General features: G+C 31.1%; 1 protein-coding gene across 2 annotated transcripts in view; it reads right to left on the reverse strand.

Annotated features, from left to right (window-relative positions):
- Fili (Fish-lips) overlaps positions 1-23,925 on the reverse strand; it is a 116,862-nt gene that overhangs the window by 39,474 nt on the left and 53,463 nt on the right. The window lies entirely within an intron of this gene.

Below are 23,925 nucleotides of genomic sequence, written 5' to 3' on the forward strand. Positions count from 1 at the left end.
TGGGGAAGGCAATAAAGGAGACAATGGTATGCACATGTGAGGAGAATGGAACCATCCAGACTCCCCCGCATTGCACTGTCCAGCCAACCCCAAGGAAGACGACTCTCAGGCAGACCCCTCAGACATCGCAAGAGGCCAATCCCTTCTAAAAAACAGGCCACAAGATAGTCCGCCACTCTGGTTGATCCGATAGTCAGTAAAATTAAACAATTTTTTTCAAAGTTTATTTTTTACTGTAAACTACTTATAATTTTCATATGTTCATCTTATTATGTTGCTTATTACCAACCTTAATAACTGTTTTTTTTTGCATAATAGTATTGCAATATTTTCGATGGAAAGAAAATAGTCATTTTTAAGTTCTGAGATTGTTTATTCAACTGTAAATCCTATTTTTCCGTATTTTATAATAACCCAACCTTTTTTGCATTCCAACTGTATCTCCATTCTCGAAAGTGACGTATTAGAATGTTCTATTTTATTTCATATTAGCAACAAAAAAAATCATTTAAGTAAAGTTTGTTTAGTAAAACTTCTTCGATTAGTGAATAAATTAAACAAAACTTACGAATTTTAAAATTAAATTAAATAAAGCAAGACTTTATTTAATTTGCATACGAATTACCGCTGAGATCTTTAATTCTTTATACCATTTTTTTATTTTTTTAACTAAGAAAACTAGAGAATGAACTAGACAAAACGATTAAGGGTAAACTTCTCGAACTAATTGGAAAATGGTGGTATGTTAGGACTTAGAACCACGTCGTCATACCGCAGAGAATTTCGGTCGACAGCAAATTTTTCACACTCCTCTCATCTACTACCGAAGAAAACTTCAAAGCAAATTGCTACGGAACGTTGCAATTACAATATATATCAACTAAAAGTGTTTCGTTTATAATAGCATTTAAAAAAACATGCTCAATTATTTTATTACACGGGGAAAAATTTATTAGTCATTTCAGTAGAAGTTTTTTTACTATTTGATTTTGCACCGAATATGGTTTTTAATTACACATCTTATTATTTTTTGTAATATTTTTATCAAGATGACCTAATATAATTACCTTAGCTACAACATACTTAGATCTACACACACAAGCAAATATACATCATGTATATTTGTATATCATGTATATATCTACACACACAAGCAAATATACATCACGTAAATTGCAACGTCAGCGCTATCTACTGAATGTAACAGCAACATACGAAAAACATACAGGTTATTGAATGTATGCAGTTGAAAATATAAAAAAATGCACCGCAAAATAAGTCACTATGGAATAAATAATTAAATTATATTAAAAAAATGCATAAAAAATAAAAAGAAGGTTCGTTTGGCTAAGTATTAAGGCCACGATGAGAAATTAATCAATATTAAACGTATTGTATACGTATTGTATAAAGTTTCATTACTAAATTGTATTAAGTATAGACATTTCTTTTATTATTTCAACGTATTTAACGAAACGATCAAATAGTATTTTATTTCAGTTGAAAAATTGCGTCATGAAAATAAACAAAATGAATAAACAACGCGGCTGCTGAAATATAAACGTGTATTGTTTTATTCAGAAAGTTCGGCGATCCGCCAATCAGGAGCAGATGGTCGTAGAAAAAATTTATAGCTTGTTTTTACAGGTCAACTAATTCTAGGCCCCAGCTCCGCATTCTAGTTCCACTAAATACAATGAGTTGTGATGCCAAGCTTCGGGAAGCACATATACGTATGGTTGGCGGTACTAATATATTAGAAAAAAACTTTTATCCAAGAAAACATTTGTAGTTCGTTTGTTTCAATAAAATTGCTAAAAGGTATAAATAAATATTCGATTTCAAAGTTCAAAAGTTGAAAGAGTAATTATATAAAATAAATAATTATTTATATGGAGCCATTTTCGTGTATTTTTACTTTGAGGGCGCTCCAATTAAGCTATAGTTGCAATACATTGTTGTTTGTAATAGCTGTGATTTGTTGATGATTGTTGACAAATCCAAATTCATGGTTTTTAAAAGAGATGAATGTAGATTTTGATAAAGAATAGTAGTACTTAATAGGCTAAAAATGACGTTAAAATATTAGTGAAAATATTGAGCAAATCTTTTTGTCTATAAAAATTGATAGATTATTTAAATGTTATATAAACTAAGGGAACAAATGTAACATTAAACATTTTGTCAGTACAGTTTTGCCTTAAAGCTGACTCTAAATAATACGTCATTAATATGGATTTGTAAACATTTTTATCTCACCAATAATGCATTGACCGCCGTAGTAGCGGTAGATATAGAGCACTTATCGACAGTTGTATTGCCAATCAATCTAGTGATATAATATTTGTCCGTTTATTATAGAAGTTGGCAATGGAAGGCGATAAGGCTGCTAGGTGTGACTTATGGGTAACTGTTACTTATTTGCTTACTCGATTGGGGTTATATTCGTGACTTTTTGCGTTAAGTCAAATATATCTCTTTTTAATCTAAATTATCTTATCAAATTAGCTTAAATTGTCAAATAAAAAAAACTGAATAGTCTTACGATCAATCAAATATTTAGGAAAAAACTAAATAAAATTAAATATCAACTTTAAATTATTATTTAAAAAAAAACCGAAGTGAGTAAAGTATCGATCTTAAAGAAGTCGATATTTAATTCGACCTCCTATGTCTATAAGGTCTCTTTAAGGCCCATTTTTCAGGTCCGCTCCTGTTAAGAGCCTTGTGACATTATGTCTTGTGTTCATTATGCTTTATTTTGTATCGGTCCACAATTAGAACAACTGTAAACTTGGTTGACTTAACGAGCAAAACATCCGAAAGCTTTCTCGGTATAAGCTGTCAATCTCTATCCCCTTTTCCCGCACGTTTCCAGACGTGACGGAGTGAGATGACAAGTGGAGGTATTCAGATATATCTGGTCGCTATTGTTGGCAATAGAAACGGTGTCACATATAACACTAAACCAACGCGAGTAATCAGATGCGTGCGCCGACAGCTCGGTACAATGTTTTCATTTCAGATTTTATAGCCACCCATTCCCATGTTTTATGATGATCAGAAAATTCAACAAGTGATTCAGGTTTTGATGGTGAAATGGAAAAGGGTGTCAGATATCTACTCTAGAAATTACTTGGTATTATTAATGAAACGGCGGTGTTAGCGCGACGAAAAGAGAACACAATATTTTTAGGGAATTTATTTATTTATTTAAGCTTAATATGCCGATGGTGCAACATTCGAATTTGTTTTAACAATATTTAATTTATATTTTTTTAAATACATTTATAAGGTGTAAAAACAATAAATACAATAAAAAATTTCTCACTCTATCTTTTCTTATAACATTATATAAAAAACATTATATCTTTTATCAATTGTCATTCTATCTAGAATCAAAAAACCCTTTAAAACCGAAGACAAGTACATTTTTAATGAACCAGAGTTCACATGCAGAGCGTCTATGTAAGTTTTCTTTCTTCTTAAAATTATTTTCTTTTTACAATTATCCGAGTTTTAACCGAAATGTAACTTGACTTTTTTCTGCCGTTGCACTATATTTCGAGTATAAACAGCTTTTTTCTAAATCTTATCTTCACCTAATGGTGCAAATGGCATTACTTAGTCTGAAATAGTGTTATCGTAATCGTTAAACACGTCACCACTGCACTTCAGGTTCCTGTCCAGGGTAATATTAAAAAAGGATAAGAGTGAAAAATCACGTAAATGTCGACCCTCCAGGGAATCCAACCCGATACCTCCAACATGACAGTCAAATACAAAACAAGATTTTACACTCATAATTTAGTAAATTATTACAATTTTTACAAAATTAAGTTGTTTTGTTAAAACAAAGTTGATTTATTTTAAAAAGTTAAAAAAATGTGACAGAGTATCTGCGAAAAACATTCAACAAATTACAAGTTTATTGAAACCTGCTGTAAAGTTTCCGTTTTAATTAATATGAACTTTTATCACATATTTTATTTTATTGTGTTTTAAAAAATAAAATAAGATTTAGTAGATTAAGAAAATCAGTGTTTGAATTCGATATTAAATTAAAAAACAAAACAAATTATTGGTTCAAAACCCCTGAAATATTGTTCACATCTAGATTGGTTCAACGTATTCATTAAGTTGTATTTAGGAAATATACATGTATTACTGACAACAACACCAACTAATGAATCGAAAATGCTTAATTGAAAAAAGTTTAAATGATTTATTATTTTATTTAAGTAGTTTAATTATCTTAAAATATTTTATACTAAATTTGTTATTTTTTATCATAAAGTCTACAACACAAAATTTATTTTTTGTAAAACTGGCAATGGCTGTTAATAAAGAAAATACATAGTACAAATATCTCCTAGAATACGGATAAACATAATATACAATATTATGATTATAATCGTTGCTTTTTAGATATTTTCCAAGAAGTCTATTATGTATTTTCCTAGTATTTTCATGTCGAGACATTTATCACGATTTAAAATTTGTTTGCTTTTACTGAAAAACCAATTTGTTGTGAAATACAGTAACAATACGAAATTTCTTTTATCCTTTTGAGACATTTCTTTCATACTCAACCAGTTGTTATAATTGAAAAGACGTTTTGACAATTGAATGGATATGAAAAGTGTTATTTATAAATAAAAGTACAAACATTATTTCCCTTTCGTTTCATATTATAAGGAATTACTTACAATTTAGTGGATATAAGATAAAATATTTTACGTAAATATAAAATTTTATAAACCACGGTCGGTGTTGTGAAAAATCATCTGAAAAATATGTTTTTTACAATAAATTAAATATCGTATTCATACTTTATAGTACAAATAGTGAAAAAACATGTTTTATTTTAATGAATGAAATGTTTCCTATTTGAAACGTGTATTTTCGCTCAAATATTTAGTTATTTCAAATTGAATCAATATTGTGCCTTATTTTTATAATGTTTTAACCACTATATACGTATTTTTTTACAAATATATTAGTAATGATAGTATTTAACCATAAACTGATATTTTTGTTTACCAATCTTAAGACGTACCCGTCGCTTCGTCAGGACAATCATAAGTCCAAACCAACATGCACTAAGGATTGCTCGGGTAGACTAAAATCGCATGTGATTATTATTTTGTGTATGTGATGGTAGTAATGTGTAGTATTGTTTACATGCTGTTGTAGCGATTGTCCTGACGAAGAGACGTTACGTCTCGTACGTTACGTTTCTTGTAGAGAAAAATCATGGTGAGTGGTTGAATACTAATATTACTAACATTTTTGTAAAAAAAAGGAAAGATGACTAATCACAAAGTAAAGTATTTAACTATTAAAAATATAAATAATACTATAATAATAAAAACCCTAATCTGCACCCCAATGGTGCAAAGGGCACTGGTTCATATGAACGCAGTGTTATCTTGATCGTTTACACATGAAGGAAAGGTGATCAGCCCTCCGCTTCAGGTACCAGTCCAGGGTGATATTGAATAAATATTAGAGTGAAAAAATCACTTATATTTTTGACCCCCCCCCCCTGGGAATCGAACCCGGGACCTCCAGAACGGTAGCCGAGCGTGCTGACCATTACACTACGGAGGCGGACAAATATAGACAATAATACTATACATGTAGTTTATTTCAATATTTATCACTAAATTTTACGATTTTTTGTATATTTATAAGTCTAAAATTAAGTGCTCTTTCGTTTAACTCTTGGATAGTTATTAACTAAGTAAATAAACGTTCCACGAAGAAAGAAAAACATTACCTGAACTAGTCTGCTTATATTTAAAATTAACAAATTAAAAATCAAAGTTTGCTTAATTTCTAAAGTAAGCTAAATACGCCCTTATTTCTAAAATCGTTGTAGAAATTCTGAAATCACGCCTAGAATAATGTTTTGCCGTAACTCTGATTTACGACAAAGCTTTTCGTGTAACACAAAGGCATTTTGAAGGCATTTTCTAAATTCAGACGTCTGTTCTAAAATAACAGACTTAATAAATAGCGCATTCGTTGTATCAAGCCATTTTTATATGTATAACGCCTCAATCAATGGGACCGAAAGACAACATTTACACAAAGATAGCAAACTTCAAAGGCGGCGCTAAGAATGGTATTTATGTCACGCACAGCGCAAAATAACGAGCAACTGATTCCGCAGTAAAATTGAGACTTTAAGTAAATTCCTTGCCCTAGTATTGACTTAAGAACTCTGTTTATGGCTTAAATTCTTGAACATGATTTATATATTAATATTGTTGAAATAATTACGAGCATTATTATTAAACCATATCCGCTCCCTAAGTAGAGCAAATGGAGTCCACAAACTGTCTCCAGGCTTCCTGTCGGCTGCCAGCTCCTTTGCATCCTCCCAAGTCAGATCCGCGTCCAAGTTCTTACGAGAACTGCCCACGAATAGTCAGCAGTGGTCGTCCTGGGTTGCGCGAACCTGATACCTTCTAAAAGAGGCAATGGTCAGCATAGATGCCCTCAATTACCTTTAAATTAATATTTTGTCTGCCACCGTAGTGTCATAGTCAGCACGCTCAGCTATCGTACTGGTGGTCCCGGGTTTGAGTTCCAGAAGGGGGTCAAAGAAATGAAAGTGATTTTTCACTCGAGTATTTATTCGTATTTTACCCTGGACTGGTAAATAAAGAGTTTTTTTTAAATTCTGTAGTAAAAAACACTACAACTTAATATAGAGATTTATATTTTATTGATTCGGTATTTACTTTGTGGAATATCGATTGTTTAAAAAAAATTAAACACTTGTACAATAGCACCATGTTATAAACCATTTTAAGGCGATAATATACTAAGGATAGGTATGAAACTAAAAACTTTTATAGAAGAAATAAAAGAACAATTGTTCTCTAAATAATAAAGAACAATTGTTTTTATTACTTTGTAGTTTTAATATTTTCTAGTTTTAATATCTTTCAGAAGCCAGACTTCCGCGTATCGCCCTTCAAGGTAAGGTAACTCTGAAGGACGCAGACCCCAGGCAGACCTCCGAAAAGATGGAAAGATACCTGGGAGTCAACATCCCAAGAGCGACATGCGGAGGCACAAACAGATCCCTAGGATCTACAAAAAGAAGAAGGAGATTAATATATTTTGCATATATTTTTCAATGTATTATCAATATTAAATGGTATTTATTTATGATAAACTGGCAATTATACAAAGACGTTTATTAGGTTAATTAATTGTTAATTTTCAGATGCACGCCTGGGTGAAGCGTTGTTCTCCACAGTAGCGGCATATCCAGTGCTTTCATAACGTAAGTATTAGGTTGTATGTTTACAACCAGCCCCGGTACGGGGTCGTGAGACTTTTCTGTTACGGCACCCTCCGTACGCAATACTTGGATATTGATCTTTTGGAGTTGAAGCAGTTGATTTATTTACATATTAACAGTAACGGAAATGAAAACAAAATTACTTGGTATCATCAATATCATTGAATAAATAATATTGTAAGTTAAATGAAAACGCAAACACGGCTCTTTATCATGATTAACTGGCGACAATTCGATTTTTTCAAATTACTTCTACTATATCGTACTCTCAAATATTCAAAATTATTTTATTTTGTTTGTTCGGGAATTGTACAGCTTTACATAAAAAAAATAATATAATAAAAATAGTTTCATTAACAATTATAAACATTACATTATTATATATTAACAAAAATAGTTACGTTAAAAAAAGCCAATTAAACAATTCCACATTTATGTTATAAAACTATTCAAAAACATTCAGAGATAAAAATTATGTTGAAAATTTTAAATCTAAAAAATACAGGTTTATTTACCCGCACGTATATGAGTGAACATATTTAAAAAAAAAAAAAAACTATAAACTGGTTTATCCACACGCGATGGTTGAAAGAGCACTGCATTGGATTGTTGTAGTACTATCTTGGTGAGGTTTTCTTGGTGGTAGTCACTACCATCTCGCCGTTTTCCCGCAGGAGTAGGCAGAGAGGATGGAACGCCACACTTTTCTATCCTGACATACACTCCTCGCCTCCTTCAGATCCATACATCTAGTCATACATGCCCACCAATTACGCAGACTTTTGACACCGCCAGCTTTTAGGTTCTGATAGATCTGATCGTGCCAAGTCTTTTTCGGTCGTCCATGTTCTGTTTTCCCTCTCACATTCGCCACATATATTTTCTTAGTCATTCTCTCGCTATCCATTTTTTTTATTTATTTTTTTATTTATATAGTTAAAATTTTAGTGTTTTATTTTATTGAGGTTAACGTTCGTAGATATACATACTTGTACATAATTGATGATGGAGATCATTAAAAAAATCACTAATGTTAATGAGTTGAATTGTTTTACACTACATTCTGTACGTATATAATGACATGTGTATTTTATATTATTTTTTCGTTGAAGTTTGAATGTAGTCCCAATGTTATTTCTGCGTTCACATAAAGGGCTAAGTGAGTGACAGTAAGACTAATGAGCTACATTAGAACCGTCTGCGAGAACGCAATCTTAATTCGTTTATGTATTTTTTGTTCGCTCGTTCAAACCATTTACGCATAAAAAGTCATCTATCATCTCTTAAAGGGTTAATAAATCACATACCATATTATAACGAGAAATAAAAACTACATTACACCATCTAACACGTGTTAAATTTTTATTAATCTTGTTTTTAAATGTGAGCAATTCATTACAATATTACAAAGTACCATGTTGGTATGAATGTTTGCTACGTATTTTATGTTCACTTTAAATGTAACATAATTTTAATACAACATTTTGAGTGTCTTCAAATACTTGTTCACAAAATCTGTATTATCGGAATTATTTTCATATTATTTTTTGACATCTCATCAAAGATGAAGAAGAATATTATAGTATAATAAAATAATATTTATATTTTAATATCCGTCCGCCTCCATAGTGTAATGGTCAGCACGCTCGGCTACCGTTCTGGAGGTCCCGGGTTCGATTCCCAAGGGGGGTAAAATAAATGTTAGTGATTTTTTCACTGTAATATTTATTCAATATTACCATGGACTGGTACCTGAAGCGGAGGGCTGATCACCCTTTCTTCATATGTAAAACGATCAAGATAACACTGCGTTTATATGACACAGTGCCCTATGCACCATTGGGGTGCGGATAAGGGTTTTATTATTATTATTATATTTTAATAGAATTTTCATCTCACCAATAGATGTCTCTAGTGAAGTTCTAGTGATTCAAGAACAATGTTTCAAAATTGGTTCATATATATAGTGGTTGTCAAAAACGGGTAGAATTGGTGAATGGTGAATTGGTATTTTGGTTGACCTTTAATTATAACATGTAGTAGAATACTCGATACATCGAACCTCAATATATTTTTTTAACTCCCTTTAACTAGCCACAGCATCCAATTAAAATTATACCTTTATATAACTAATAAAGTTTGTAATCAAATCTTGATTTAACTAAAATAAGCCAAAGTCAATCATTTCATGCATTTTTCATTTCAACATGAAATAACAAATGCATGAAATGATTTTTATATGAATAATTTTTATATTTCAATTATGTACTCGTTGTTATTTTTTTTACATACTGCATAGGACATAGGAAAAAATAAAAACGTTAAGCCTACATAAGACGTTATGTTATAGAAATGGTGGTATGTCAATATTATTATAATATTATGAATAAACAATCAAAAACAACTATTTATTTAATTCAAATTTATCGTTATTACAGTTTATTTTAAACGGGGAAAGGAGAACGAAAAGATTCCTTTAAAGGTCGACCATATGAAACGTATCCAACCTTATAGAGAGAATACAAGGAATTTAACGTTTAAAATATGTACATAAATTTAAAATATCATCAATTTGAAAATTCATTCTTATACAGTAAAACCTCGATATAACGAATTAATTGGGGGGAGAGGGTATCCATTAAAGCCAAAAATCTGTTTTATAAAAATAGATGTAAAATAAATCAAAAGGTAAAATAAACAAATAAATAAACAATACAAAAAACAAATAAAATTATATTTGTCTATATTGTCTTCGGATACTCGTTGTGAAGTGACGTTGCAGTTTGATATCGACAAGCTTGCTTTTAAAAGGGAATCAAGTTTGGTTTCGAAGTCTTGAGACACAATTTGTGATTATCACGACCGCTTAAAATTGTTTACATTTAGCGTCAATTTTTGTACTAAGCATGTATAATATTTATAAGACGTTTTTCATATTTTAACGTTTGACCGTTAAATAGAGATCCGTTATATCGAGGTTTAACTGAATTTAAAATTCCGCAATTTAAATAGTGGAAAGCCTTTTTCTGACTCAAATTTAAATGTCTCACTTCAGCACAAAGCGGAATTTAAATGTATTTCAATGAGAAAAACAAGTGAGATTTCTCGTGGGACATTATTTGGTCCAGCGGAATGTATGAGACACACCCATTTAATGTAAAGTTTGTTTCTCCGTGCGTAGCAATGTCATCTCAATAGTCTGGTGATGTTGGAAACCACACCCTTTGCGAGTCAAACCCATTCTTGGGTACATGTGCATTGAATCCATTTCCGAATCACACGACTCGGCTGCTGGAACCTTCGCCGTGATACAGAGCTAACCAAACTTTGCGTTTGATAGTTTAAACATGCCAAATTTGATTTTCTACTGTTAACATTTGCAAAGCGTTAATTACTATGTATTAATATTTATATAACCTATAATTTGTGTAAAGTAATCATATAAACCAAACAGAACCTTTCCTATATAAATATTTGATGAACGAAAGGAGTTGATGTAAAAAATGTTTAAAAAATATAGAATAAGGTTTACTTGGGGAATTCCTGTATATCTTTCAATGAATACCTGTATATATAATATAGTAATACAGGTACTATAACATTATAAACCATTGTTTGAGATTTACAGTAGTTCCTTACCGAATAACCGCAGCCAACATTATTTGGTACAGTGATCATGATTTGTTTGTTACATGGACATGATCTTAGAAAACAATCATATAAAATGTAAAGTGTTTCAAATTTTTTCCATATTTTCATATTTCTGTAATTTGAAATAAATTTGAATACTTTTTTATAAATATTTATATCTCAACATACGAGTATATGACAATGAACATGGATGTCTCGGTATTACTAGGGCTTACGAAGTAAAGAAGGCTGGGGTAAGTGATTTTTACACGTGGAACATTCGCCAATCTACCCATGATTGACAACCACAATACTTAAATTTTGGAGTTGTCTTTATCCATTAATTAACGCATTCTAGGATAAATAAAATATATCTTATTTATTAAAAGCACTGTTAACTTTGTGGTATGGTTATATAACAAAAAATACAGCTATAAATTGAACTTAAATTGGAATTATATAGAATAACATCCAAAATTTTATTTGTTTGGTTAATTAATCTGGGTAGAATTGTGAATGTTATAACATAAATAAAGGGATAACTTTATCCTTGAAAAAGAGAGAAATAGAATTTTATTCAAATGTACAGACGCCAAAGATTGCACATCTCTATAGTAGACAGAACTGCGGTTTTTCTGCAAACCGGTTAGAGAAGTGACGTGCGGAAAACCATTTTCTTTTATTTCACAAATGTGCAGACTTGATCTGAACTACTGCAGCCATTGCACGAAATTGGATATCACTCTTAAGGTTTGCCAAAATTACACATATCGTTTCATTATTTTGCAAACAAGATACACATATGTACCTGTAAATACCACAAATATATTTTTATCGTTCTAAAATATTTTTGTTATTTATTGTATAATTTCATTAATTGATTTGGCAGTCACTTTGTGGTAAAATCTATTCATTTTAATTTAAGTTTTACTAAGTAAGACTTATATTTAAAATTATTGTATTATTATAAATTTTTATTAATATACGCTTGCTCCTTTAAAAAATACAATACTTTTCGTACGTTAATAAACAATAATTTCTGCATACACAGTGTAATGATTAGTGCGTAAGCTAAGCCTGAGTGAGATTCTTAGATGGAGTTAAAATAATTTTTTTTTTACTCTGAACCGCAGTATTTACTACTTTGGCTACATGTAAGTAAACATAAATATATACATTGTGTCAATACAATGCAGTGCCATGTGCACCATTTGGTGCAGATAAAGGTAACAAAAAGAAATTTATATTAATTTACGCATTTAATTATTTATACACGAATATTGATGTTGAATATGTTATTAGGTACTACAATGTGTTGTATTTAGGCTTAAAATCAGGTTTAATCATAACATACATACAGTCAAGTAGTAAAAAATACCCTTTTGTAATACACAATATATCAATAATTTAAAATATATCCATACAGCCCTACAAAAAAACAAAATTTTAACCACAAAATAAGATTGCTTTAACCAATGTTACAATACATTTATGAAATATATAACAGCAAAAAATAACAAATAAATAATGAACGTGCTATACAGATTCAATGAAAATTTTATATTTTAAAAAATATGTGATTAACTAGCCTAATATTTTGGATAAAGGCCTACAATTTGAACGTCACTCTTCTTGGTACGAATTCTTTACGAGCGTCCATTCAGTTTGAAATTCTTCCGAATTCTAATATGTCAATAAGATCCCCAGCAAATGGTGTATCTCGAGAAATATGGTAACTTTTTATCCAAAATCCTTCATCTAATTCAACTACCTGGGAAATATTCCCATAAAAAGTAGTAAAACTTACCAACATCCCGAAAAGAAAAAAAAACTTCAATTTTAAGATACTGAATAAAAATAAGGGGGAAAGATTCCTTAAAAATGTTATTCAGGGTTTTTTTAATTCAAATAAAACTTTATAAAGGATATCCTTGGCCATCTTGAAAAATTAGATTTTTTGTTTCAATAAAATATTTTACCTTTAAGTTTAAAAAAAACATCTTAAATTAAACCCTCGTTACATTTTAACTCTGGTTATTTTTCTTGAGATTTTTTATCTCGCTTAATAAATAATAAAGCTAAAATAATAGAATACATTTACACGGGATATTTGATACTCCATCACATTACCTTTAGCCTTCCCACTAAATAATTCAAATTGTTTATTAATAATCACAACATGAAGCCTATAAATGAATACTGGAATAACGTAGACAATGAAATGGAATTTAGAAAGTTTATACATCAGAATAAATGTAATGGGTGCAGTGTTTTTATCTTGTAAATAATATTCAAAATAAATAAACAATAATGTCGCTATCATAAGAAAGAAATCTTATACATTGATTTAAAGATGTGCCGAATTGAATTTAGTGGGTAACCCTTATATCAGACTATTGTAGAAACATCTTTCTAGAAACTTATAATTTTTCATTATCTTTTCTCGTAAAAAATAAAAATATATTATTATTAAATACCACCACGGTGAAGTGGTTAGCGCGCATGATTAATGGGCTAGGGTCTTCGGTTAGATTTCCAGAAGTTTCAATAAGAATTTAGTTAAATTCAAGACATTTTTCGACGTTGTGTTTATACGTCAGCAAGCTTATTCATTACAACATTTTGAGTGTGTCCAAAAAAAGTGTGGCGTTTCTCATGTGTGTGATTATAATCCAGGATTCGGACCTCACATACCAATATAAGAGTTTCTGCTTAGTGAAAAGCTTCTTTACATCTCACCAATAGATGTCTCTAGTGAAGTATAGTGATTCAAGAACAAGGTTTCTAAATTGGTTCATATATATAGAACTTCCAAGAATTTTAGTAGTGTGGTTGTTAATAATGGGTAGAATTGGTGAATGTTACACGTGTGTAAAGTGATCACTTAAAAACCAGCCTATGACGGTCGTCAGCCCCGTAAATGCCCAGACTTTCATATTATTCTTCATCTTTGATGATATGTCAAAAAATTAGCTTATTCATTCATTAATAAAACCAAAAAATATAACAATTTAAAATTGGCAATTCATATAATACGCAATATTATCATCATAAAGCGGCTTGTGGAGCACAGATGGGGGCTGGACATGTGGCGGCACTAGAGCACAGTGTTGCGTTTGCCAACGAGCTAATGTTCATCTACATCTCTCCAAATTCTTTTCTTTCACTGTATTATTTGTTTATTATTTTTAATTTCATTGAATAAAAAAATGTTGTAAAACATAAATGGCTGACTAAGTATTGCACCCACCACTTAGTCAAGCTGGAATAAAGAGTTATTATTATTATTATTATTATTATAAATATGTAAGACTTTAATTATCAAAATAAAAAAAATTATATGAATAATGATTATAAGTAGGTACAGCATCAGATATGAAATAAAGCATATCGAAAATTTCTTGTAAACTACCAAAATACCGCAATATGTTGTTTTTACACTTTTATTCTACGACAACTATTATATGAAGGTTTTTTTCATTTATAAACTTACAGGTAATGTGCAGTTCTTCTACGAGTAGTTTGTAGGGAGCAGTAAAAATTCCATTACCTGGAAAGAGAGAAAAAATGTTGATCAATTAAATTTTCAATGCATATGAATAAAATCAATGTGTAAGGAGATGCGTAAATATGGAAGAGGCGAACATCGTTTGCAAAGATGGATTGGTGTAACGATTTATTATTTTTGCCTTCCCCTGCGATGAAGCGGCGTGATGGTTGGTTTATTATTTTTTTATGTATATAAACTTAATTATCTTCATGTTTTAGCTAAAAGTAATCTATTCATTTTTAATTTAAGTTTACTAAATAAATAAAAAGTAAAGTTGTCGGGTTTTGGTCCCGTGGTTAGCGTCGCAGACTCTTAAATCAGAGTTTCTCGGTTCAAACCCACTCTACCATAATTTGATACCTATTTCTAATAATGAGCCGCTTAGGCTCACATAAATAGTGTGAAGTGGAAATATTTGTGTAAATAAAAAAAATATATATTTATCTTTTTCTTTAAAAAAAATACCACTTTTTCTTCAAATCTATGGTGACACGTGTTTCGATGCGTTCCGCATCATTTGCAAACACCGTATACGGTATTTGAAAATGATGTGGAATGCATGGAAACACATGACACAATAGATTTTAAGACATAGTGGCATTTACCAAGTAAAACTTATATAAAAAATAGATAAAGTTTACCACAAAGCGACTGGTGAATAAATCAATGAAAGGAAAGAACTGTTTTTAGAGAATAAGTAAAATGATTTTCGCTAGAAGAGGGTAAACTTAAATAGTAAACGCAAAGAGTACTTTTCACAATGCCTAGGAATTAATGTAAACCCAGTGCTCAAACTACTGAGAGAGGAAATAAGGATTTATAAAGTTTGAATGTTTACTAAGCATCGTTGTTAATTTTATACGTAGCGACGTCACACTCTAGGATTATATATTACCAACAAAATAAAGGTGTCGAGTAAAACAGAGCAACTACGCAGAGAGTTGTTAAGTACCTTTTGGTTTGAGCATTATGGTAACTTAGTAAAGTAAACCCCTTTGTTTAAGGGTTTTTTAAACTTCACTCAAAAGTAGTAAATCATTTGTAAGAAATGACATTGTTTGTACACAGCCGTATTCGTATTATTTACTGACATAATTAATAATTACGCATTTAATTACTTCAAAGAAAATTTAAAGAAAACGTGTTTTTAAAAAAATCTCTTGAATTTAATAGCAAAATATGCACATACTAGATCAAATATTTCTCATGGGAGATAACGTGCCTCTTAACAGCGACTGTCATTTTAAAATTATTTCGATAACATTCTTGTATCTTGATTGTAATGAGCATGGTTGTAAAAACATATGTTTATTGCCTCGCAAGTATTGTAAAATTATGCACGGTAAAAATGTGTGCTTTCTGTTTTATTTATTTTCCATTCAACCAGACTGTGTCTGAGTACCGATTGGTTGTGATAGTAAAATAAGTGATAACTTTTTAACTAAAAAATATGTTTTTAATATAAAGCTTTAGTGTAAAAGTATTACATCTATTAAGTATTTAATTACAACATTTTGAGTGTGTCCAAATACTTGTTCACAAAATCTGGATTATCAAAAAATAAGTATTTAATTTAGTTAATTATTTGTAAGTTATTTAAAGCACACTGAACGTGTGTGTGGAATATTAAAATAGAACACAGGGTTGAACTATAGATTGTTGAAAAGATTAAGAAAAGTTTATTAAGGTGGTATGGACATGTGGAGTAAATCGATAACGAGATAAAGACTAAGAAAGTATATTGGCGAATGTAAACGAAAGAATAAAACTATTTGATCTTAATTGAAACCTGAAATCTGGTAGTGTCAAAAGTCTACGATATCGAAGTGCATTTTTATGACCAGATGTATGGATGTGAAGGAGGCTAGTAGCGTATGTCAGGACAAAGAAGTGTTGCATTCCATCCTCGTTGCCTACCCCTGCAGAAAAATGGCGCTACGGAAGTAGCAGTGGTAGTAGTAGTAATTTTGTGATATATGATGAAATATTTTAAGTAAGTAAACATATGCAGTTTTAGAAGTCGTTCTAATTACAAGTCGTTCCAAGAAACCTTTGACGATTAACAGCAACTCGTAAAGCGTATCGCGTACGTTGATTACACCCTGGCTGCTCTGCGAAATGTGATAAATCCTCAGTAAAGACACGACGTACTTCTCCGTTACCCGTTTTCAAATTCGAGCCGCGCGCTAGAAAATTTAACAGCTGAGATAACAAGGAACTAGATGCAAGGAATTACAAAACGCCTTTTTCTCTTAGACTTTGTGCTCGAGCTAATAAACACTTGTAGAAAGCACGCCAGAGCGCGAACGAAGACGAAGGGTGTGATTTGTCAATTCGAAGTGTCGCTCTATTCCGTCCTGCTCGGACGAATCACATAATGCCAAACGAGAAACGTCTCTTCAGATTAAAACAGACAACGGCTTTATTTATTAAATAGCTGACAACGGGGACGTTCCTCTTTTGTTCTCTGGAAATGTGTGAATACTTCTTTTATTAAGTCTGCGCTGATTTAAAAATATTTTACTCTGTTGCAATATTTTAAACAGGCTTCGTTTTAAAAATAGACGCAGCAACAATAAATAAAAATCATTAATGAATTATTTAATTAACTTATACCTATGTAAACATTTTGTAAACCGATTACATATCTAGCATATGGTAGTCAAAGGACGTTTGAGTTTTATTGCAAGAACAAAAAAATACTCCAAAACTAAAATCTAAACTATTTTATTTTGATACATACAAATATTTTCACTCTCCTTATCATTCATCGTTCACTTTGTGTAATACAGCTTTAATTAAAGTGGTATTCCACCAAGTGAACGATGAATGATAAGGTCATTGTTATATTACCATACCATAAAGTTAACAATGCTTTAAATATAATAAAATACAAATATTTTCATTTGTTTTAATGTTTTGAAGCAATCTTTAACAAGTGGTTTACAAAAATAGGATTCAGGTTATAGTAGAATTGAACCAAGGACATTTAACTCCAAATTAATTATATTTCCACTATATTAAACGTAACTCAAAATTGTACCACGTAATTTTGTAATATAGTACTTAATTATCGTAAGCACAAATAAAAACTACCTCATTCATATGAATTCAGAGAGATAAGTAGCATTTTCATAGATTTCTGATGGGAAAAAATTTACTCAAAAATTTAACATAATATTTTTGATTCGATTAACCTCCAGATCATTATGTAAAAGTATATTTTAACGATAAAATTTCTGTTGGCAAAGCTTAAAGCTCAAATTCTTTTTTGTCAATTATGATAAAGATGTTTTGGTACAAATCATTATGGGTGCATAATGAAAGAAAAGACGAAAATATAAATCTTAACGACAAAAATTTTAAATAATCGTAATCACTGTACAGTCATTGTAATCAGAAGAGGAAAATAGTTTCGAAAACTCTAACAATAAAAAAACACAACATCGCATTCGTGCAGCTCCAAGTTTGCATAATGACTTATTAAAAGCTCATAAGTGTAAAGCTCTTACAAGTCATAATACAGCGGCAATTCTGAGAATCAACACGGAAGTTTTTCTGGTATAAAAATCCTAACAGAAGTAATTTGCATATGAAATGAAGAAACCTTCGCCGACTGGGAAATGGAATGGACGAAAGCATAGCGCGCCTTAATAAAGCTAGCGCGCTATAAACGACATTTACGAAATTAAGGTAGGAAAAATAAAGGATTTGAACTCACTTGCCTTTCTTAATATTTTCTCGCAATTAATCTTTCTAATTGCTGCTTTCCTTAAGTCGAACCAGACGGAGTAAAACAACAAGTCTACTGTTAAATTTATTGACTAAATAATTGTTTGAGTAGACAGTTTTCAAAGTTATTTTAAATAATGTTTTAAGAGAAATGTCCAATATGATTTTTCCACAAAAGCCAATCTATAATTATATTATAACATATATATATATATATATATATATATATATATATATATATATATATATATATATATATATATATATATATATATATATATATATATATATATATATATATATATATATGTATAAATATATATTTATAAATATATATATGTTTCCAATATTAACAAAAACAGCTTAAATTAAGATAATGAAATTTCACCTGAAATAACTTTTGCCTTACATATAGCAATTATCATATGTCTGTTTTTCTATTCAGAAATCTCTCGAGAAGCGGTTAGAATTAAAAGGGTTTTAATTCAAAGGATTTCATCACATAATCCCTGGAATAAATCCTCTACGGGAGGCAGACGCCTACAGAAGGGTAGCAGGGGTAGGATAGCGCAGGTAAGCGTTAACTTGTTTGTTAGTCATAAAAAGACACCAAAACCTCACAATAAACCTTTTAGGCCTTCAAATTGGAGCGAAAATTTTACATGAGCTTTCACGCTTCAGATACGAGTATGGTATCCCATTTTTCATACTGGAGCATTGTTAGCCATAATACAATGAAAAACATTCCAAACAAACCAAACCAAATATTATTTTAAGATTATGCTCACGCATATATAAAAAAAAATCGACTATCGTTAGGCATGTTAGTTATTAAATTCATAGTTTTTTTCCGAGTAGAACACCAAAGAGATAGATTGACAGCTAAGAATTGTCATCGCAGGAGGCTAATCCCCTTTTAAAACAGACCACAAGGCCTACACCAAAAAGAAGAAAAAGAAATTTGAAAATAGGATTAATTTCTATCCGCCTATGTAGTGCGTAGTGTCAGCGCATTTGGCCACTATGCTGGATGTCCCGATTTCGTTTCCCGTGAAACATAAGTGATTTTTCACTCTGATAATTCTTTGCGATGTGATGTCTTTCACTCCATCTCTCTACTCTTTATGATTCCCTGCTGGCCTCTTCATATCACTGTAGCTGTCATAGTGCATGTCAACTATCCCCTGGTCCATGTAGAAATCTCTTGGGAGGCCTCTATGGTTGCCGCCCTAGATCATTATCTCTGCGACGGTGATCAGCAGTTTAGCAATTATTTTATTGAGCTGTCTTATTTCTCCGGCTCTACTCAATATTTATTAATTTTTTTCCTAGAAAGGTTCCTGAAGCGCTGGGCTGATCACTTTTTTTCATGTATTTATTGATCTAGGTATCACTATACACGATGCAGTGCCCTTTGCACTATTCGATTCAGATAAGGGTCAATACTTTGCTACTTTTAGATTAAAATACCATTTATTTCTAAACCATTATTATATTAAGTTTTCATAAACATTTTAGTTAAACAAACATGAATCGATTTCGGTTATGTACCTTCTTTCCCGAGAAATTCTCGTGTTTCCACATTGAAAAGTGTTTGTGGTTTGCTATGACTCTCTAAGGGAAAATTCGATAACAATGCTCAAAGGCCTACCGCACACTTCTCAGTGATAAGTATGTAGGACGTTTAAAAAAGCATAAAACGAAAGAGGAAAACCATTCACAATCTTATAATCCTCCTAGGCTTACATGGGTTAAAACTTTTTACTTATTCAAACATACTCTTTCCGGTTTTTTAGAAGTAGCGATAACTTTCCGGGAACCGTTTATGGTTCGAGCCCCAAAAGGCCACTTTATCTCGGGAGACGTCCATTTACCCTTCTAATTCAATTGAAAACGTTTTTTTTCTAAACATTCAAATTGGAAAATCGCGCTACCAGTTTTGCTGTAGAGAGTGAGACATTCTAGCGAGGATTTTCCAAATTTAAGAATAACTTTCTAAAGCTCCGTAATTGGAATATCTCCATTCTATAAGTTGGTAAACACGAAACAGCTCTTGGTTTGAGGGTAGGTCGAGTAGAGAGTGCGTGCGTGCGGATACTTAATATACTCGTATGTGAGAGTGTTCGAACTTCAGATTATTCGTTTGGAATATGAGGTATTATTAGGGTAGGTAATCTGAAGAGTTCTTCCGAAATATAATCCGTAAAAATAAATTAACTTTACATCACGAAATATTATACACTTCTTTTTTAAATAAAAAAAACTTTCATTTGTATCTAGAATGTAATGTTTTTAAAGATAACTGTAATTCATTTTTAAGTGGATACAAAGTATATAATTATTATTCTTTATAGGGGAGTTTTTGTACGCTAGTAGTTTGAGATAATTGATATCAGTTTTGGATATGACGTAAGACTAGACATCCATCGCTTTATTACAATAATGCAGACATAAGTATAGCTAGACATCTCGCGCTTCAGTCGGCTGTAACTGTTATAGGTAAACAGATCAGCGAGCGTGCCTTTGCTGTTGTGGAACTGATGGCGTGCAATACTCTTCCACCAGAAGTTAGAAATAGTGAGAGAGATGATCATTAGATAATAACTAAAAACGCATTTGTTTGACAAATCTTTTCCATTATCACCTTTACCCCAGTTTGATCAATGTAAAGTTCCTTTGAGGTAGTATTTTTCGAAAATTATAATTATTATTACGAAAAAAAGAAGATAAATAATTTAAAAATTAATATCTTTAAGCAAAGTGTGTTTATTTGATTTGTGTGTACGTTCGGATACATATTTAAAAAGTAGTATCTCTCCTTTGAAATAGCGATAAAAGTAATGTTATAGAATCTTAAAATTATCGAAATCGGTCATATTTATGTTAAATTTAATTTTTTAACGAATATTTCTTGTTTTTGTTTGCGTCTTCTTTTTTACAGTTTTGTAAAGATTCCATTGTATGTATGATGTTCAATTTTTTAAATTGCTTCATCGCCAACGAAATTAGTGGCATAGAAAAAGTATTCCTGGTTTTTAAATTTTATTTTTATTTTTGCAGTACGGGCAGATGAATGTTTCATATTTTATCTATCACCGACGATGGAGGTGTAAAAGGGTGGGGACTAAAGGAAGAGGGAGATTATATAAATCTTCAGTAATTAATATGGGTGTAAGGGATTCAACATATCCTCTATCCTTACTTCCTCCCCCGACAATAAGGTCGGATGGCTTTTTGAACGTCGGGATTATTTTGACTGCTTTTTGCTTTTAGGGAAGCGCTAATTTGAAAAATATATGACTTCCAACGCATTTGGCACCCAGTTGAACAAACTTATAATACATACGCCTGTTCAATTAAGTTACCACACCTTTGATTAATGCGAAAAACATAATATCATAAATTTGTGTTATAGCGGTCATGACTATTTTATTATTTTTGGCGACTCAACATTGATGAAGAATATGGAAGTCTGCGCATTTACGGCGCTTACGACCGTCATACGCTCACTTTACACACGTGTAACATTCACCAATTCTACCCATGATTGACAACCACACTACTCAAATTCTTGAAAGATACTAAACGTTGTACAAGAATCATTAGGATTTTCACTAGTGACATCTATGGTGAGACAAAGAACTAGGGATGATCCAGATTTGAAAAAAAGTATTAGTAAAGACACACTCAAAATGTTGATCATGACTCCTTCTTCATTTAATTTATGGTCTAATTTTTGTTACAAAATAATCTTGAAGGTACTATTTTTTTAAATTAACACAGGATTAAGGTCCATCATGGATTGTCATCATGACATCTTAACGTGTTTCGATGCATTACGCATACGGTGTTTGAAATTGATACGGAAATCATCGAAACACGTGTCACAGTAGATTTTATGAAATAGTGGTATTTACTAAGTAAAACATTAAATAAAAAATACATAATATGGAAGTCTGAATAATTAAAGTTTGGAGTAATATGGCTGTTAATAAAAATGACGGTACTTCATATCACACATTGATTTAAGTTATCATTTGAAAAATTTATCAAAACCCATAAATTTATTGATAAAACATTTCTGATTTTTTATTTAAACATAATACTATGTATTAATTTTCAAACATTTCTTTCAACATCTTTCAAAAATTATCTTTTAGTACTCTACAATTCATTATTTTGCTGGTTTCAGTAATTTAAGAATAATTAACTATTGAACTTTGAAAAAGGTTTGTAGAAGGTAACGAAGTAGGCTTTGATGTGGAGAACTGTAAAAGGATTTACAAGGAAAATAATAATGAAAAAGAATAAGGAATCAATGGAAAGGCTGTAATATTTTAGACGTTGCCCTAATATTGTTAAGGGCGCTGAATACTTAGTAATTTGGCTGTTTATTTTTGCTTACAAATAAAATAGTATTTTCCAAATTACCACACCGCAATTTTTTATGATTTTTATTATGGTTATAATGTCTTTACATGATATTTTGAATTTTTCCTCAAATGTCATGTAGGCCTTAAATCTCTGATACATACATAGAAATCAATTAGTGCCAGAGTAGGACTCCAACCTAAATCCTCTGAATCAAACTCCGCAATACTAACCATTGGATCGCAGCCCGACTCGATACAATAAAAAATGGAATATATTAAAAAATAAAATAAAATACTGATATACTTTTTTAATACAGTCGAAGAGGTGTAGGAAGAAGGCAAATATCCTGACTCAATAATATACACGAGGGGACAGGAGTACGAAACATCGAGGAGCTGTTTTGAACTGCCCTAATTAGGGACACTTTCTTATAAGAAAGTGTCCCTATTTTGGGCAGACACATGTTGACTATCACTTATAAGTGATAGTCAACATGTGTCGGGTCGTGGTCCTGTGGTTAGTTTCGCGGACTCTTGAGTCAGAGTTTCTGGGTTCGAACCCACTTTACCACAATTTGATACCTTATTTTAATAATGAACCGCGTAGGCTCACAGAAAAAGTATGAAGTTAAAGTATTTTTGTAAATGTGTAATAAAAACACTTCTTATTCTGCTGGGTGTAGGCCTTGTGGCCTGTTTTTAAGTGTGATTAGCCTCCTGCAAAGTCAATTCCTAGATGTAAATCCATCTCTTTGGTCATCTACCTTGGGGTTGGCCGTACAGTGCAATGTGGGGGCGTACAGTGCAATAAAAACACAAATATTTTAATTTAAAAAAAAATGCAAAAATAAAATAAAAACACAAATATTTTAATTTAAAAAAAAATGCAAAAATAAAATAAAAACATCGGGGGACCCGACATGACACGTTAAGAAGAAGAAGAACTTTATTTTCAATTGGTCTACGTATTTGTGATATATTTTTCACATTTACCATCCCTATCTTACCTGCAAACAAGCCTTTAAAATAAAGGGGTTTTGCGGGTTTAAACATAAAAAAACTACTCTCGTATTCTCATACTTGCTAAAATGTACTTGTTCATATTAATTGTGTGCAAAGCAAAGGTTAATTGTCAAGTTGGGTTAAGGGAATATGGTTGACAATTAAGAGTTTCTCATTAATAAGGGCGATTTTCTAATTACTCTGCTCAGTTATCTTGTGACCACCCATCAGTTCCATGGCCTGTGGAACACCGCAAAGTAAGCATCCGTGGTTTTTGTTTACATTTTGTCCGTTTCTCATGGGGTGCCGACAAATTA

This window comes from Brachycentrus maculatus, unplaced genomic scaffold (genome assembly GCF_059751285.1).
Source record: "Brachycentrus maculatus isolate JH-2025_06_01 unplaced genomic scaffold, ASM5975128v1 h1tg000396l, whole genome shotgun sequence".
Taxonomy (NCBI): domain Eukaryota; kingdom Metazoa; phylum Arthropoda; class Insecta; order Trichoptera; family Brachycentridae; genus Brachycentrus; species Brachycentrus maculatus.